Source organism: Lissotriton helveticus, chromosome 2_1, assembly GCF_964261635.1.
Source record: "Lissotriton helveticus chromosome 2_1, aLisHel1.1, whole genome shotgun sequence".
Classification (NCBI taxonomy): Eukaryota; Metazoa; Chordata; class Amphibia; order Caudata; family Salamandridae; genus Lissotriton; species Lissotriton helveticus.
Genome location: NC_136059.1, coordinates 578479329 through 578497530, shown reverse-complemented (window position 1 = coordinate 578497530; position 18202 = coordinate 578479329). Strand labels below are relative to the sequence as shown.

The following is an 18202-nucleotide window of genomic DNA, read 5'->3' as shown; positions in this document are numbered from 1 at the left end:
TGATTGACGAGTGCGGAGTGGGGTATTTTACCTCTAGGATGTTATGTGCTGCATGGCTGTCCCTGCACATACTGTCTTTTCGATCTTCAAGGCTGTAGCGGCCCGAGGGGACTGGAGGAGGCGCTTTTGCTCTTGGATGTGTGGGATCGAGTCATGCCACCCCCAGCCTCCATAGTGACACTGGGGCCCAAGATTTTCACCCCCCACACCACCGACCCACATGCATAATCATGATGCATGTTGGGAGTTGAAGTTCGAACATTTGCTACGATATCCAACAGGTGAGCTGACTGCTAGGGGAGGAGCTATGTGTCGTCACCATTACTTCAGGTGGAGCAGAGCTACAGGGTTCATTGCTGGACTATCGGGAGTGGAGGGCGCTGAAGAAGGCTAGAGACTGCCAAAATGCATTCGCCGCCACTCAACTGATGCATCCGTGAAATAAAGTGTTTTTCTGCTAACCCCCTCTGGCCTCCTCCTTTCTCTGTTGGGAAGGAGTTCTTTGCATATTTTCTGCGCTTTGCCAGAAGCGTGGTTCGGATGGCCCCGCTACTTCAAGTGACCCGGACTTATCTGGCACCGCACTGTTGCACAGTGTTTTCTTGGCTCGAGGGATCAAGAGCTCCGGAGTCCGCCCTAAAGATTGATTGACGAGTGCGGAGTGGGGTGTTTTACCTCTAGGATGTTATGTGCTGCATGGCTGTCCCTGCACATACTGTCTTTTCGATCTTCAAGGCTGTAGCGGCCCAAGGGGACTGGAGGAGGCGCTTTTGCTCTTGGATGTGTGGGATTGAGTCATGCCACCCCCAGCCTGCATACTGACACCGGAGCCCAAGATTTTCAACCCCCACACCACCGACCCACATGCATAATCATGATGCATGTTGGGAGTTGAAGTTCAAACATTTGCTACGATCTCCAACAGGTGAGCTGACTTCTAGGGGAGAAGCTATGTGTCGTCACCATTACTTCAGGTGGAGCAGAGCTGCAGGGTTCATTGCTGGACTATCAGGAGTGGAGGGCGCTGAAGATGGCTAGAGACTGCCGAAATGCATTCGTCGCCACTCAACTGATGCATCCGTGAAATAAAGTGTTTTTCTGCTAACCCCCTCTGGCCTCCGCCTTTCTCTGTTGGGAAGGAGTTCTTTGCATATTTTCTGCGCTTTGCCAGAAGCGCGGTTCGGATGGCCCCGCTACTTCAAGTGACCCGGACTTATCTGGCACCGCACTGTTGTACAGTGTTTTCTTGGCTCGAGGGATCGAGAGCTCCGGAGTCTGCCCTGAAGATTGATTGAATAGTGCGGAGCGGGGTTTTTTACCTCTAGGATGTTATGTGCTGCATGGCTGTCCCTGCACATACTGTCTTTTCGATCTTCAAGGCTGTAGCTGCCCGAGGGGACTGGAGGAGGCGCTTTTGCTCTTGGATGTGTGGGATCGAGTCATGCCACCCCCAGCCTGCATACTGACACCGGAGCCCAAGATTTTCACCCCCCACACCACCGACCCACATGCATAATCATGATGCATGTTGGGAGTTGAACTTCCAACATTTGCTACGATCTCCAACAGGTAAGCTGACTGCTAGGGGAGGAGCTATGTGTCGTCACCATTACTTCTGGTGGAGCAGAGCTACAGGGTTCATTGCTAGACTATCGGGAGTGGAGGGCGCTGAAGAAGGCTAGAGACTGCCGAAATTCATTCGCCGCCACTCAACTGATGCATCCGTGAAATAAAGTGTTTTTCTGCTAACCGCCTCCGGCCTCCGCCTTTCTCTGTTGGAAAGGAGTTCTTTGCATATATATATATATATATATATATATATATATATATATATATATATATATATATATATATATATATATACACATGTAGAAGCTGTAAAGCTTGTAAAAATAGCAGAAATAAGAAAGAATGTATCCTGTCCTCAGAATGTAAGCCCTATGTGATTAAGAAGCACACCTCGTGTAATACAGAGTACGCGGTACATGCGTTATATTGTCCCTGTGGTTTAGCCTACATTGGAAGCACTATCCATAAGGCCAAAATACGGATCCTAGAGCATTTACGTGCAATAAAAAACTTGGACAAAGCCTACCCCATAGCCCACCATTTTCAAAGTCAACACGAACAGAACACCAATTTATTGAGTTTTGCAGTATTGGATTTTGTCAAGGCAGATATATGGGGAGGCAACAGATTAAAAGAACTCCGCAGATTAGAGTCTAAGCTCATCATACAATATAGGACTCTTACCCTTGCAGGCCATAACTGTGATGGGGAGTTAGCCGTTTATTTAGGGTAATCAGTATATTTTTGACAAATGTAAATTTGGCTGTATGTAAGTACCTTCCAGAGAACGCCCAGAACTATTTAAAGCGCGCTGAGTAAACTGTGATTTTAACTGTTTTGATCGTATTTTATTATTTAGGTTACTTTTTCATATATGGGTGACACATTGTTATTAGGTCGAGCAGACGTACTCTCAATGCGTGAGCATTGAGAGAGTCTGCTTCAGACCTAATGTTGCCCGTTATTGGGAGAGTGGACAGCTACCAGACGCGCGCTTTGACGAGGTCGGATTTCACCTCGGGAGCGAGCGTCTGGTAGCTGCGCATGCGCAGTGCAAATCCCTTGCTCACACACAGACACAGGCAGCCCCCACCCCTCTGCATGCACGCACGCACGCACACAGGCGCGCGCATGCACACGCAGGCATACGGCACACATACAGGCACACTATCCCCTACCTCGCATTCTCTCTCAATCACACACAGTCACGCATGCGCACACACATTCCCTCGCGCACACACGCACGCACATACACTCCCCCCCCCACCCCCAGGCATACACACAGGCACGCATGCACTTCACATCAGCCCTGGGCCCCACTCACCGACTGCGCTCTTCCGGCGGGGCTCCTCTCGTGCTCCGCGTCTCGTCTCCTCTCCTCTCCTCTTCTGAATCGGGGCTTCCTCAGGTCAGAGGAGCCCCACAACAGGCGCCACACTCCTCCTTCTCCCTGGCCCCCTCCTGGGGACCCGGGCTACCCCGGACCGGCAGGGCGCTCCATGCGCCGGCATGCCTGTTCACGGACCTCGGGAGGCGGGACTTCCGGTCGGCCGCGAGCGGATTGGCCGGGCCTGCCCTCAGAAGTGATTGCCGTGTACTGGCTGTGACTGCGCAGGAAGAGGGGGGATCCCGGATATCGTGACCTCATGTCCTGGAACAGCCAGGAAGGAAGTGAGGTCGGTCAGAAACGGCGGGGTATTTGACTGGAGTTGTGGTGTCCGCATCTATCTTATCATCCGCGCCATAAACTCTGAGCGTGCCCCTGGCCTCCAACCTACGCATATTACCCGGGGTTGCATGCCAGACTGCAGCTCTCTTTGTCAGTCATGGCCGCGCATGAGAGAGGCCTCGGGGAGAGCTACCTGCAGTGCTGTAGGGTCGCAGCGAGTGTTCAACTCTTGTTTACAGAAAGTATGAGACACTACTAGTGCCAGCTGCCTGTTAGACTACACAGAGCAAGTAAGTACATTGGCCAGGCTGCCTACTGCCACTGACTTCAGTAGTGTTGTTGTTCATGTAATTTACTATTTAAAATCTGCCCTGAGAAGGATGCGCGAAGAGGAGCAAAGAGAAAGGAATTATGACTTGAGCTGATGTGTGATTGTCTAATTCAAAGCTCGTAGGAGTCTATAGTCACTGGAGCAGATTCCTGCACTTCCTCTTCAGTCCCTCTGATTTGAACTCATGGTACACTTAATTGCCGCAGTCTGCTTCTTTTTTGTGATATCGTCGTGCTGATGCCGCTCGTACTTAGCTGGCCGCGGTGCAGTGCACAGTGACTACAATAAAAATATTGACTCAGACTGACAGACATAACTACCATTGTTGAGTTAACCACGATTATAACACACCACTTAATAATTTTAGCAGCCCGGGCGTCTACCTGGTAGAAGGCTGCTTACAGTGTCTCGAGCCTTCATCGGGCTCTTGCCACGGTTTTGGTGCTGGGCTCAGCTGGCTGCATTAGCAGCTGAGACCCCACGATTGTCTCAACTCTCTGTCACGTGACTGATGCCTGCAGAACTAACTTCTGTGCCCGGTCCCTGTGCAGGTCATTTACATCCATCGCACAAACTGCCTGAACCCGTGCCTTGCTCGTCAACACTGTTATCTTTAAATAGACAGTCAGTGCCTCGTGTGTATCCAGGGGGACTGCGCTTTGCCTTTTCACATCTTCTGCCAAGTTGCGCCTCTCACTGTACTCATGCAGTGGTTGACTTCCGAGGCAAACACAACAGTGGGCGCCTGCTTAAAGTTTTGTTTTTCCACGCGCCCAACACTCCTGCTAGTGCTAGCGTCAAGTGTTGCCTGGCCTCCGTCGGAGTTAGGGGATCGAGTGTGTCATTCTGGGACCGTTCGATGCACCATGATTCTTTACTACTGGTTCCGGTACACAATCTACAGTGTAGGGCTGCAAGTCCTTCATATAACATGTAGACAAAACATGCAGCAAAGAATTACGTTTCATTTTATGACATCATGCTACTTATGATGTCTCCTAAAACCCCAGCACACACACCCTGTTTCCGTATGGTACAACACCACTATAAACTAACCTGTGTCTGGTACTTGTAGTGCTTTTGCTTCAGCTACGGTTGTTTCCTTTCCACCAACAAAATACTGGCCAGTTGTTGTTTTAAAAGTCTGAAAGTCCCGTGTATCATATGAAATATGATTTTAAACAAAATCATATACATTTATTTATAACATCACTTTTTTGCCTTTGTTGCCTACAATTATTAACCAGGTCTCGTTAAAGTAGCCCAAGCACACATTTAAAAGTGCTTTATATTTATTGTTTGAAGTATGTACAGATAATGTATACAAATACTGCTTTCGTGATTTTGCTTATTGTTGTGCCAGCCTGTACAGCAAAATAAATACCAGTGGTGCTGGTAGAACACTGGCCAGGTCCCAACACAAGCCTCAGCAGTCCCTCCTCCCGGAGCATTTCACCCTCAACTGGCACCGGGCCTGCAGGCACTGAACCCGTCCCTTGCCCTCCCAGGTGTGTTGTGAGAGCAGGGTTGGGGCTGCAGGGCCTCGTGTCCCTCCGAGAGAAGTGAAGCAGCCTGTCAAGGTAATGACATGACCCAGCCTGCTGTGAGAATGAGTGACAGTATATCTCCTTGTTGCACTCGCTATGCTGTAAGATTTGTTTTTTAGGCTAGCGTGCGGTTATGAAGGATCCAATCAATGAGACAATCTCAGCAGCTGCAGTGCCTGCCTTCCCTCTGTCACTGAGAACTGCAGTCCCTCAGTCCGTCTTCAGTCATTGTCCTTCCATTTCTGGTGCTTTGCAGGAGTTTTAAGAATTTCTTAGTTTTTTGTTGCTCAAATGGGTGTAATTTGCGATATTTGTATTTTTCCCTCGTCTTCATTGCTTGGTTTTGCTTGTGAGAAAGTGTCACTCATAGTCCTTGAAATGTCACTCATAATTACACTGAAATTATGAAAATGTCACACATAGCAATCTGAAACCTTGGCAGCTATGCAGACTGTGTATTTATTATTCCTGGCCTCCCGTGAGGACTCAAACCCCCTTCAGTGCATTGGACCCTCCAGACCATCAAACATAGAATGTCAACAGCTCCGTGCGTCAGCCCTGGGACCCGGAGATAAACAAATTCACATTCGAGACCCTGGCTCACCTGAGAGGGTTCTGGAAGGGGGAGGGGCTTCTTGTTCCCCAGATAGCAGCGGTAGGCCAGCTCAGCGGAGGAAGATGTGCCCCTCTGCACGCGCTGACTCCGAGAGCAGTCTCGAGCGCAGCTGCGGGTGCTTCCTACCGTGTCCTAATGCCCCAATTATCAGCTTATTGTTTTACAGTAGCTGAGAAAAACCTTTTAATATTGCCAAAGGACACGGTGCAGCAGAGAGTCCGCAACAGAGGTTTATACATTTCATTCGAAAACAGTGCTGGGCCGACAGGATAAGCGCCAGGGTGGACAAACTCTTGGTTTATTAAGGATTTCGCTCCTCCTAACCTCTCGCTGCCCTCCAGAGGCGACGGGACCTCGGGACGTCCCCTCGGATTAGCAAACTCCCACTGCGCGACAAAACTTTGAAAGTAGCAAAAATAACCAGGTTTCGTGTTCCTTGTTAGCTGGCTGACAGGCAGCTGAGGGTGCTAATTCTGAAGGGGCTAACAACCGCGCTAGGGTCCTATCTGGCACGTGCCCTACAGGGCAGTTATATGTGGCACTGCTGAGAGCCGAGCCACAGAGATGCTTATCTGCGGATGACACTGATGAGGAGTACCTCGGAGGAAATGAAGAACTGACTCTCCCACCCACTCACTGACTCTCCCACCCACTCACTGACTCTCCCACCCACTCACTGACTCTCCCACCGGCTCACTGACTCTCTCACCAGCTCACTGACTCTCCCACCCACGCACTGACACTCCCACCCACGCACTGACTCTCCCACCCACGCACTGACTCTCCCACCCACTCACTGACTCTCCCTCCCACTCACTGACTCTCCCTCCCATTCACTGACTCTCCCTCCCACTCACTCTACCTCACACTCACTCTCCCTCCCACTCACTATCCCTCCCACCCACTCACTCTCCCACCCACCCACCCACTCACTCTCCCACCCACCGACTCTCCCACCCACTCACTGACTCTCCCACCCACTCACTGACTCTCCCACCCACTCACTGACTCTCCCACCCACTCAATAACTCTCCCACCCACTCACTAACTCTCCCACCCACTCACTGACTCTTCCACCCACCCACTCACTGACTCTCCCACCCACCCACTCCACCCACCCACTCACTCACTGACTCTCCCGTCCACCCACTCACTGACTCTCCCACTGTCACGCTCTCCCACTCTCAACAATACATATATTGCATTACAAATGCAATAGGTGTCACATTTGCGAAAGTATAAGCTATTGGCATTGTAAATAACAATGCTATTAATTTATCCATTTTCAAAACCAACACATAAAAAAATATTGTCATTTACAATGCCAATAGCTCAAACTTTCCTAATGCGAGACCTATTGCATTGCAAATGCTTGTTATTATTTTCTGTTCATTTTTACATCTGACTTGCATAAGTTGAAGAAATGAAATTTAGTAAAGAATTGTGTACATCATGCCGCAAAATGGAATGTTGAAGCTCAGGGCACTGAGGTTGGTCTTGATGATTTATTAGCCTACTGGGGCTCAATCAACAGGTAGCAACACAAGGAGACTGTTTTATCCGTGCAACAAAGAACAGTGATGTGCTGCCCACATGGGCATTTAATGTAATTTCGTTGATTCGATGTCCACATCCATTGAGATTTGAAACTCATGTTATTTGGCAGCTAAGATATGCGTAAACTAAAGAAGCGATCAGTCCTATGTAATTGGTTACTTTGTGCAACACTGTTTCTTTAAGCTATAGCTTTATTGTTCGCAATGAGCACGAACGAACACTATGTTCAGTTACTAGCGGCAGTATAAGGTATATTTATGCTTTCACTTATGCTTTCATTTAGGCTTTCTTTTATTTACGTTTCAGACTCAGGTATTTTCACATTTATGCTTATTCTTGCATCTGTGTTTAAGACGTATTTGAAAAGTTTATTCACAAGAAGCCTAGTCTGTTTTCACTCTCTACGGTGAAAGGGTGTCATGTGTTGTATAAAACGAAAAGCAACGTAGGATCAAACACTCGTGAACAAGGAAGTGATCCTGAAACGCGTTGAGTGTAATTCTTGCCAGACCCGATTGCTGAATAAATTGAGGTTTGCTGCACTAAACTCTTTTTTGTGTCCGTGACTGCTGCTTTTCGAGAAAGGAGAACAGCCGTGGTATATTTTGATGAGGCTGCCTGCCTCGTCACGGACCGCCTTCCATAAGTGGCTGGGAGAGGCGCTGCGAGCGATTCAGCTCGTATTTTGAATTGATATATATATATATATATATATTACCTACTGGCGGTCGCCAGTAGGTATATATAGTTAGGATTTTTTCTCTATGGGTTTTTTGAAAATTCTATGTCTAATAACTTTGGCGTTTGTGGACGGAATTGGCTGAAATTTTCAGGAAAATGGCACATTTTGTTTCTGAGCAGCCCCTGAAAATTTAGATAAGAAGCATAGGGATACATTTATGATGACTGGCGCATCACCAGGGATGTGTTAGTCATTCTGTGCCGCTGTTCCGTCACCTATGGTGTGCTGCATTTACAATGCGGCGCATCATGGGGCAAAAACAGCGCTGATATTTGGGCTACATTTGTTTTTTTGTGTGTCTGGCGGCCATCTTTGGGCTACATTGGGCTACATTGGGCTTCATTGGGCTACATTCGGCTAATTAGCAAATAGCTCATCGCAAACTAGGAATGGTAAAGAATCGCTATTTATTCCTTAAAGTTCGCTATTTAGGAAATGCAAAAAACTTTGATGATACATATGGCGGTTCATCTCTAACAAGATAAGAAGCATAGGGATACATTTATGATGACTGGCGCATCACCAGGGATGTGTTAGTCATTCTGTGCCGCTGTTCCGTCACCTATGGTGTGCTGCATTTACAATGCGGCGCATCATGGGGCAAAAACAGCACAGATGCGTGATGTATCTGTGCCGTAAAGGTGGCGTATTGCTGGAGTTGTATCGCAAGTGTGATGAAGCTCCAGCAAGGGTCGGGGGTGCCCCTGTCGCAGGGTTTCTGTTCTCACACAGAACTGTGGACAGAGGATTGGAACCTCGGCGAATTAGGGTGTCCCAAAACTCACGTTAGTAATCAAAAACTCCTTAGCAAGCTAGGTACAGTGTCACATTGGATATAACAAACTCTCAATGTTTAGACAATCCAGAATATGAACTTATAGTACCTCAGGATACGTGGAACTCATGAACAGTCGGTCGTTATAGATTTCTTAGAAACCAGAACATGGAGTTAAGAAGAACAGATGTGTATTTGAAATGTTTATTTACTAATGCCGTCTTCTCAGGCGTAGTACCTTAGATAATAAAAGTACACATATTATCAGTAGCAAAATTACCAGCATAGTTACTAGTACATAAAAAGTGAATGGTGATAGTATGTTAACATGCTGTAAATGAATAAGAGTTAGCAACACTTATAAGCAGCCGCGGGCCGTGGAGGGAGTTACGGTGAAGCAGGGAGGCGGGGAGGGGGAGAAGCAGGGTGGAGAATACAAGTACACATATTATCAGTAGCAAAATTACCAGCATAGTTACTAGTACATAAAAAGCGAATGGTGACAGTATGTTAACATGCTGTAAATGAATAAGAGTTAGCAACACTTATAAGCAGCCGCGGGCCGTGGAGGGAGTTACGGTGGGGCAGGGAGGCGGGGAGGGGGAGGGGCAAGGTAGAGAGGGCTCCACCCTGCTTCTCCCCCTCCCCGCCTCCCTGCCCCATCGTAAATCCCTCCACGGCCCGCGGCTGCTTATATCTCACCCTCCCTAATACACATATTATATTATTTGCTAAGAAGGTCTCTTTGTGTTGGTTTAGGGCGTGCCCATACTTTAGTGTCTTAGATTTGAAGGAATCACATCAGCATACACCAGCTCTCTCTTCATGTGAACCGCATCAACTGTTGTGTATGTGTGTTCGGCAAAGCAATATAAAACCCGCCTCATGCCCAGAATTGGCAGAAGTTGCACTTATGTTATGAGTATGAAGTCGTGGAGATCAGACCTCATAACAATTCTGTATCGTGTTGTTCTTGAAACTTTAGCACTCGCTGTACAGATATAGTTTAACAAGTAAAGCAGATAGTAGACCAATAACATATTATTCTCATGTAAACCACGATGAACTACTAGGTGGAAAGCTAAAGCAACAACTAAGTGTCGTGTGCAGAAGTTGCAAAAAAGGAAAAATGGCGTTTAAACCGGTAATGAGCCCATGCTAACTTAACACGGTGTAAAGATATCCAGGACCTAGATGACACCTCCTCATGATCCGGAAACGAACTGAATAAGATAATAGAAGTGCCATCTCATGAGAGCAGATTGCAAGTTTATATGTGGACGGTCCGCAAGGTAAAGCATTAAAAACTAGGAAAATTTAATGCTAAAGAAAAATAAAACAGCCAAGTACTTTATCGAGTCTTAAGCCAATAGGCAAGGTAAATAATAAAAACTTGACAAATAAGTCAATGAATTGTCAATGAAATGCTAGTACTCAGCATATCAAACATGAAAAAGGTCTATGACATAACTGTGTATGCAAAATAAGCTGCAACAGCCTCCAATAGGAAGTCACCGTCTTCATCCGAAAACAGTTCAGCCATCCAATTTAAAAGCGGAAAAGAACATACGTGCTCTCCCAGCACCGGATCCTCTATCACCATCAGAGGACAGCTCGGTGGGTTTTCAAGAAAGCTCTGTTCCAAGAAAGACTGTGCTGCCGCCAGTAAATTCCAGGGACCAAGTAGTCCATGCATCAATGCCACAGCCATAATCCTTTCGCCAGGACAAACCAACTCGTGAGTAATGATAGGAGTCATCAGCTGATTAAAGTCGACGTCAGGAGAAACCGGTCCGCAGAGACACAAATCAATGGCCCAATCGAAATCACAGGTCAGGCAGTGAAATACAGGCTGGACACAGGTGAAGTAGGAGAATCGAAAAGATAATCCATATGCCGTGCTTAATATCGCCAACGGCATTGTGCCATAATATTCTAGCATGCGATTGCGGAACAGTGTCAGCAGCTGCAGGGTGGGAGGTTGCATAGGAGGGACATCCATATTTAAAAATGTAAAAAAGCACAAGAGCGTCCGCTGGTAATGCAAGTAAAAATGCCAATCCACGAACCAGAGTGCAGAAAATAGAATGAAAGGAAGCAGGGATGACTCCAAAGATTTTATCAAATGAAGTCACGAGACCACTGGTAACAACTTTAAAAAAGTGCGCCAGGGACTTTGTGGAGGATGCGTTAAAGATAGTCGGAAACATGTTGCTGAAATTGAAAGGCAAATCTTAATTGAAAAGGGTGTGCACCTCTGTACGGGTGTTCGCTATGTGAAGTACGAAAGTTTCACGGGCCGAACTCAAGGCCACCTCTCTCTGAGACAAAAGAGCTCTTATTCTTGCCATGCCGTTGAAACGTGTCCCAAGGTTAGTATTTGTGGCCAGATTGAAAACTCCCTATGTTCATGTGTGGGAGGAAATAGAACATTTCTGCAGCAAATAACCCGTTCACTTACTGTTACGATAAAAGGAATACTTTTAATTAACTCAGAACAATCTTCATTATTGAGCATCAAATAACTACCATTTTCCAACAACTTGAACGTGGGGATGATAGCAGGAACTGGCGTGCCTTGCAACACGCAAGCCATATTTGGTCGGTGTTTGTTGCATGAACCGTGTAACTGTATGTGCCTACACATTAGTGAATGATCTGGCGTCTCAGTGCATTCCTCTCCATTCAGATAAACTTCTTGATCATCTTTGAAACATCTGTATGTGTATGGAAGCGACCAGACCTCATGAAGAAAAGCACTACCTAAAGGTTCATAACGACCTATTGGTATATATTTCATACAATTTGAAAACTTATATAAAGCAAAAGGCAGCGTTATTAAACCGTGGATAAGGCATGTTGCCAAAAAACCTGCAATCCTCTGCTGATGATGTCACTGAGCATGTCATGAATGATGTAATATGTGACATCATCAGCAGTGGATTACGGGTAATAGTATCTCTAGTTTACTCCCCTATAGCTGTCTTTCTTTTAACATAAGTGTCTGTTTCCTTCCCTTATACTTACTGTTTTTGGTTCGCTTCCGGTTCGCGTACCGGCGAGCGAACTGGGAAGCGAACTAAGAGAAATAGAGGTTGGCACAGTTCCAAATATTGTACCAATTTTTTAATAACGGGGAGGTAGTTCTGAAAAGAACTTTTTTTTTATTTTTCTGAAATTTTTTTTACTGTTTTTGAATTTTTCGGAACAGTTTTATATTTTTTTGGGTTTTTCTTGGAGGGGGCAATGAAAACGATTCATTGTAAAGGGCTCAACAGGAGCAACAAAACAAAAAAAAGAAGTATTTATTATTTTGGGCGTTTCGGACAAACTTGCATATGATAGTCAATAGCTCTGTTGATCAGAGTGATGCTTTTTTGTCCGTAGGAAATGAATCCATCGCAAAATGCGCAGATGTGTTTTACATCACCAAAGCTCATTTGTATATTTGGCACCATCTCCCTGCCCTCTGGTCCCGTTACTTCCGGTACAACAGATCTTCTGGCCATAATAGGGAGATTATCTAGGTCGTTCCGAAACTGTGCAGCACTGTAGTTGTTAGGCTGCCACCTAGTCATATGGCGATGCATTGTGTAGTTTCCGAAACTGTATTTTTTGTCGGTCCCTCTGGACAGTCTATCTTGACATATAAGGCAAGTTACGTATCTTGCATTTACTTTTTTCTGACCTTTGGGAATTTTAAAAAATTGCCAAATGAAGTTTTCTTTCCGGTGAGACGTCCTGGGCTGCTCAGGCAAAAACTGCCTCTCTTCGTGCTCGTCCTCCTGTTCCTCTTCTTCTTCTTCTTGTTGAATTATAACTTGAGCAGGTGGTCCACTCTTCCTTGGATGTGGTGGAGGTGGTGGGGAAGCACCAGCTGAAGCTACTAAAGAAGCCATTGCTCAGTGATCACAAAGGGTCTTTCTCTCACAATGATGAAAGTCAGAGTGAGGAAAGAAGGAGGGATTTTCATCATTTGGGAAAAACAAGAGTTCTCAACCAATCAAAAGTGTTCATTTTAGATTATATGACCTAGTCTTACATCATTAGGAAACCAAAAGTGAAATGAACCAATGAAAAGTGTTATTACCAAGTCACATGACTTGCTGTGTTTACGTTAAGCGCTTTGCAGGGCCTCCCGGTTTGCTTCCAGAAACCTGCGCTTTGCGACTCGCTTCGCGTACCAGTTCGCTAACGTAGTACGTCATATGACGTATCACGCGACAACGGGAAACGTCATGCGGACGGGAGGCGTCACGATGTTGTTTTGTAACGCGGCACTTGCGGTAAAGAAACGTTTACCGGCTCGCGGTCTATTTCGCGGCATCAAGGTCAGCTAACGGGAAGCTTCCCGATTTGCGAAGCGGGAACGAAGAAAAAAAAATATTTAAAAAAAAAATTATTCATAAACATATAAAATATATTTTTGGATTTAAAGAAGAATACATTTTACAGCTACAGATATTAGCTGTTAAAAAACCAATGAAATTCACAGAAAAAACCATAGGTTATGGACCATATATAGTTAGGAATTAGCATTTACAAAACCTTGAAAATTCACTGAAAAAACCATAGGTTATAGACCATATATAGTTAGGAATTAGCATTTACAAAACCTTGAAAATTCACTGAAAAAACCATAGGTTATAGACCATATATAGTTAGGAATTAGCATTTAAAAAACCTTATTTTACTCACACAAAACCATTGAAATTCCATATATAGTTAGTTGCACTAACTATATATCGCGCACCCGCAATCCACTGCTGATCATGTCACATATTACATCATTCATGACATGGTCAGTGACATCACGATACGCTCGGACCTGTCCAGATTCACTCTTGACAAACAGTGGGAGTTTGGCAGGAGAATGGATGCTTTTCGAAAGTTAGGTGCTACGGTGCAGATGGGTTTTCCTGCATCCCTTAAAATAATGCATAAAAACAAAATGCACAACATACGATCGGTTCAGGCTGCTGATGAGCTGTTATTGTCTCTGGGTAGTAGGAAGGGGCCAGCAGATTAAGATAGGTAAGCGGCTTATTTTTCACGGCTAGCAGGCTAATCCAGTTTTATAAGTCCCCCCTCTTGTATCTCTTACTGCAACTGGCTTAGATCTATGATGTTGCTGGGGAGTAATTTAGAATGAGCTGGGTAAACCCTAAGCTAGGGTAAGGCATCATATCAAAACTTTAAGGATGAAATTACAAATCACGTGCACAAAAAAAAAAAAAAATGTACAAAATAGGGCGAATTGAACACAAGCAAATAGCTATAAAGAGGCCCTTATGGGGGGGTTCGGGTAGAGTAGGGGCACCTTCTTCCGGTACTTCCGGATAATGAGTAAAAGGGTTTCTCATGGGAGGAGGGGTTGGGGGGGGTCACTGGGGGGTGATGGGATAAAAAGGGAAAAAAATACTCGTTCTCAATTGAGCTCCAATCAAAGTTTGTTAAGGAATCTACTCCTTATCGGCAGTTAGACAGGGCATCGTTTCATTCGACAGCATTCTCTGTTACCACCTACTCTCAGTGCTATGAGTAAGCTCAGGATCTTCTCCTGGAATGTAAATGGTCTTCGCACCAAACTTCGAGCAAATAAAATTCTGCAGTACCTACGTGACGTAGATGCGGGGATCATTATACTCCAGGAGACACATCTAATTGAGGGTGAGATGCTTGAACTAGTGAAGAAGAATAGGTGGTTAGATACCTCAGTCTCTACCTCCCAATCGCTAAATATAAGGGGTGTGTCTATCTTGTTTAAAAAACCCATGAACATGAAAATCATACAGCAAAAGGTGGACACTGGCGGGAGATGGGCCATTGCAGCGGTCGAGATGGGTGGCATAGCCTTAACATTGGTCGGTTATTACGGGCCGAATCCTGATGACCCTTCAGTACTTGAATCTTTATTTTTACATCTCCTACAATTTCCAATACAGAGCCGGTTATAACAACTGGCGACTTTAACATCGTGGTAAATCCTTTACTGGATAAGTCCCCAACAAGTAGACAGCAGGTTCTTTCAAAATCTAGAAACTGCCTACTTGGGTGTATGAACCAATATGGCTATGTTGACATTTGGAGGGTAAGAGCAGGGCAGAGGCAGGGATTTTCGTTTAGAAATCTCAAATATCGACATCGGTCAAGGATAGATTTTATCTTAGTCAGTCGTGCCCTGGTTGACTCTGTTAAGAATGTAGGCTATGCTCCTTCACATCTTTCTGACCATTCTTCCATGATGTTAGAACTTGAGTGGGGGGCTAAGCTTCCCATTAGGATCTGGTCTTTTGATAGATCTTTCCTTACCTCCTCGGAGGACATAGAGTTGATTCAATCTGAAGCACGGGAATTCTTCGTAACTAATACTGGTTCAGCATCACTTGGTATTGTTTGGGACGCTTTGAAGTGCACATTAAGAGGACTGATAAAAAATAGGACTGTTTACAGAAGAAGGCAGTATATGGAAGAGGTGTCTTCCATCGAAGCCAGTATGACAGCAGCACAGACAGACATTGATGATTGCAGGGTTGATGGTAATCATGATTTATCCCTGAAACACGAAAACTTGGTAGACTTGAAAAATAAATTGTCTTCTGTTCTTGATAAGCGTATTTTACAGAGATGGGAGGCCAGCAAATTATCTCACTTTCAATACGGGGAGGGGGCCGGCAGGTTGCTGGCATGGAAAGCAAAATCTGATCGGGCACGAAATATTATTGAGTCGGTTACAACAGATAGAGGTACCCTTACAAAAGATGCAGACATTAGGGCAACCTTTAAGGATTTCTTCCAGGCAATATACCAGGAGGACCTTAGCGTGACATCTGAAAGTATTACGAGTTGGCTGGAGGATATCTCTCTACCATCTTTGTCGGCTGAACAGAGTAATTTCCTAGACAAGGAAATAACCAAGGCAGAGGTAGAGGAGGCCATACGGGGAGCTAAGGGAGGTAAGGCTGCAGGAACTGACGGCTTGCCGTCTGAAATTTACAAAAACTTGCTATTAGAGGTTGCTCCCGTCCTGGCGACTTTGTTCAATCAGATATTGAGGGAAGGTGAGGTCCCTCCTGCCTCCTGGGACAACGCCTCCATAACACTTATCTTGAAGCAAGGAAAGCCCCCAGCCGACTGTGGCTCGTATCGGCCAATTTCGATATTAAATGCCGACTACAAGATTTTTGCTACAATATTGGCTAATAGGCTTGGTCAGGTAGCCCCGGATATACTGCATCCCAATCAAAAAGGCTTTGTAAAGGGAAGGCAGTTATATGAGCTTATTTATGATCTTATAGGCGCCATAGATATTGCGACGAAGGAAGGTATGCCCCTGTCGGTTCTTACTTTGGACGCCACCAAGGCCTTCGACAGGGTGAATTGGCAATACCTGTCGGAGGCCTTGTCGAAATTCAACGTGGCGGATAAGTTCCGCAGAGCAATAAATTTGCTCTATAGGAGCCCGTCTGCCTCAATACTGATTAATGGGGGTTTATCCGAGCCATTTCAGGTAACGAGGGGTACGAGACAGGGTTGCCCCGTGTCTCCCCTGTTATTTGATTTATATATTGAGCCGTTTGCGCAGAAATTAAGAGAAGACACCCTAATTAAACCTTTTGTTTATTGCGAATGGGTTAAAAAAGTAGCCCTTTACGCTGATGATATTATGATCTTTTCATCAGACATTAATACAGCATTCCCAGCGGCTATAGACTTAGCCCTGGAATTTGGAAGGGTTTCAGGATATTAGGTGAATGCCTCCAAAACTGAGTCGATGTCATGGAATGTTGACTTAAATATGCACAGAGAAATATCAAGTGTCAACCTGCGGTACCTGGGGATAAATATAGATAAAGATATAAAATTGATCGCCCCTTCAAACTTTGCTATAGTAGCAGCCCAGTGCCGAAAACTGATGAGAGCTTGGGCGTATCTCCCGCTTACCATCTTGGGGAAGGTAAACCTTGTTAAAATGTCTATACTGCCGAAGGTTTCCTTTTTATTTAATTCAATTCCGTTGTTTTTTGACCCGAATATAATTTCAAAGCTGCAGAGCGAGATTTCCTCATTTATTTGGAATAACAAGAATCCAAGAATTGCTTGGAAAAAGATAAGGCGACGAAGGGAGAAGGGCGGGTTGGCGGGCCCTGATCTCCAGGCTTATGCATGGGCATTTCAGTTATCACACGCACGAATGCTTTTAAAAACACCTACGGAGACAGGCGTGGGCCTTATGTTTTCCACCTTGCTGAGCTGTGAGGGAGTTGGGCAGGGTAGTTTTTTGTTTAAATTCGGAGACCCCAAATGTTTAAAAAAAATAAAGCTGAAGGTACTACAGGGGATGGCTAATACCTGGTACAGAGTGAGGCTCTCGATTAAACTAGGTTATCATTCTAGTAGAGCTCCAATATGGGATTTACCTGCGCCCCCAGCCTGGACGGGAGATGCATTAGCATTACCACTCAAAGAGGCTGGAATTGCATCTTGGGGCGACTTGTTTATTGACGGATCTTTACTTCCATCAAGATTTAAATATTTACAAATCTCAAGTTGGGCTCAGGCACCCCATATACAGTCTACGCGGAACAGCAGCTTGCCTATAGGGGGAGAAAGTGAATTTGAGGCGTGTCTGGTTGATAAACCCCCAGTAAAGAATGAGATCTTGCTTTGGTTTAACATGATCTTAGAAGAAGTAGATGGCAAATTTTGTCTTCCAACGTTATTGTGGGGTGAGTTGATGCCAGGAAAAGACGTGGAAGAAATCTGGACAACTTCATGTAGGGTGTTGTGAGACTTGGTCAAACCCGCCTGGCTCCGAAGGAACCATTTATTCACAATGCATAGGGCATACTATTCCCCGCAGAGGCTGTCTAAATTCTCCCTGACAGGTCCGGTCTCTTGTGCAAGATGTGGTTTGGAGGCGGCGTCCGATATACATATGTTTTTCGAATGCCCGCAAATTACCTCCTTCTGGGACTCCATAAGCAACAAACTGTCCTCGATGTTGGATTTTCCCATCTCCATAGATCTGGGTCTTGTCATTTTTGGCCTGAGCGGGAAATCCCGTAGCGCAGCCTCGAACCTGGTGTTTTATTCCATTCTGGCGGCTCGCAGGGAAATTTGCAGACACTGGAAGGATGCCTTGCCGCCAACTTTTTATGAATGGCGTTCCTCTATCCTCCAAATCTCGAAACTTGATTTGGCAAGGGGAGGGAATCAGGAAAAGAGAACCTTTTGGTATCAGCTGGATTGGTCACGTTGAACCTGGGTTTTTTTCTTTTTTTCCCCCAGGTCCAATGATTACGCAGACATGGTTCACTTTCTGGTTCTGCTGCAGCATGTAGCGGTGCTTTTGGGGCCCCGGTGAGTCGGGCGCTATCGATCAACAGAATAGCC

At 45.6% G+C, this 18202-nt stretch overlaps 1 protein-coding gene across 3 annotated transcripts in view; it reads right to left on the bottom strand.

Moving 5' to 3' along the window:
- Positions 1-3535, bottom strand: part of LOC144819435 (uncharacterized) — a 360173-nt gene extending 356638 nt beyond the window's left edge. For all 3 annotated transcript variants that reach the window (XR_013607366.1, XM_078677326.1, XM_078677325.1), the window contains exon 1: positions 2894-3535. The gene's annotated coding sequence lies outside the window, so the exon portion shown is untranslated. The remainder of the gene's footprint in view (positions 1-2893) is intronic.
- Between the last annotated feature and the right edge of the window lie 14667 nt (positions 3536-18202).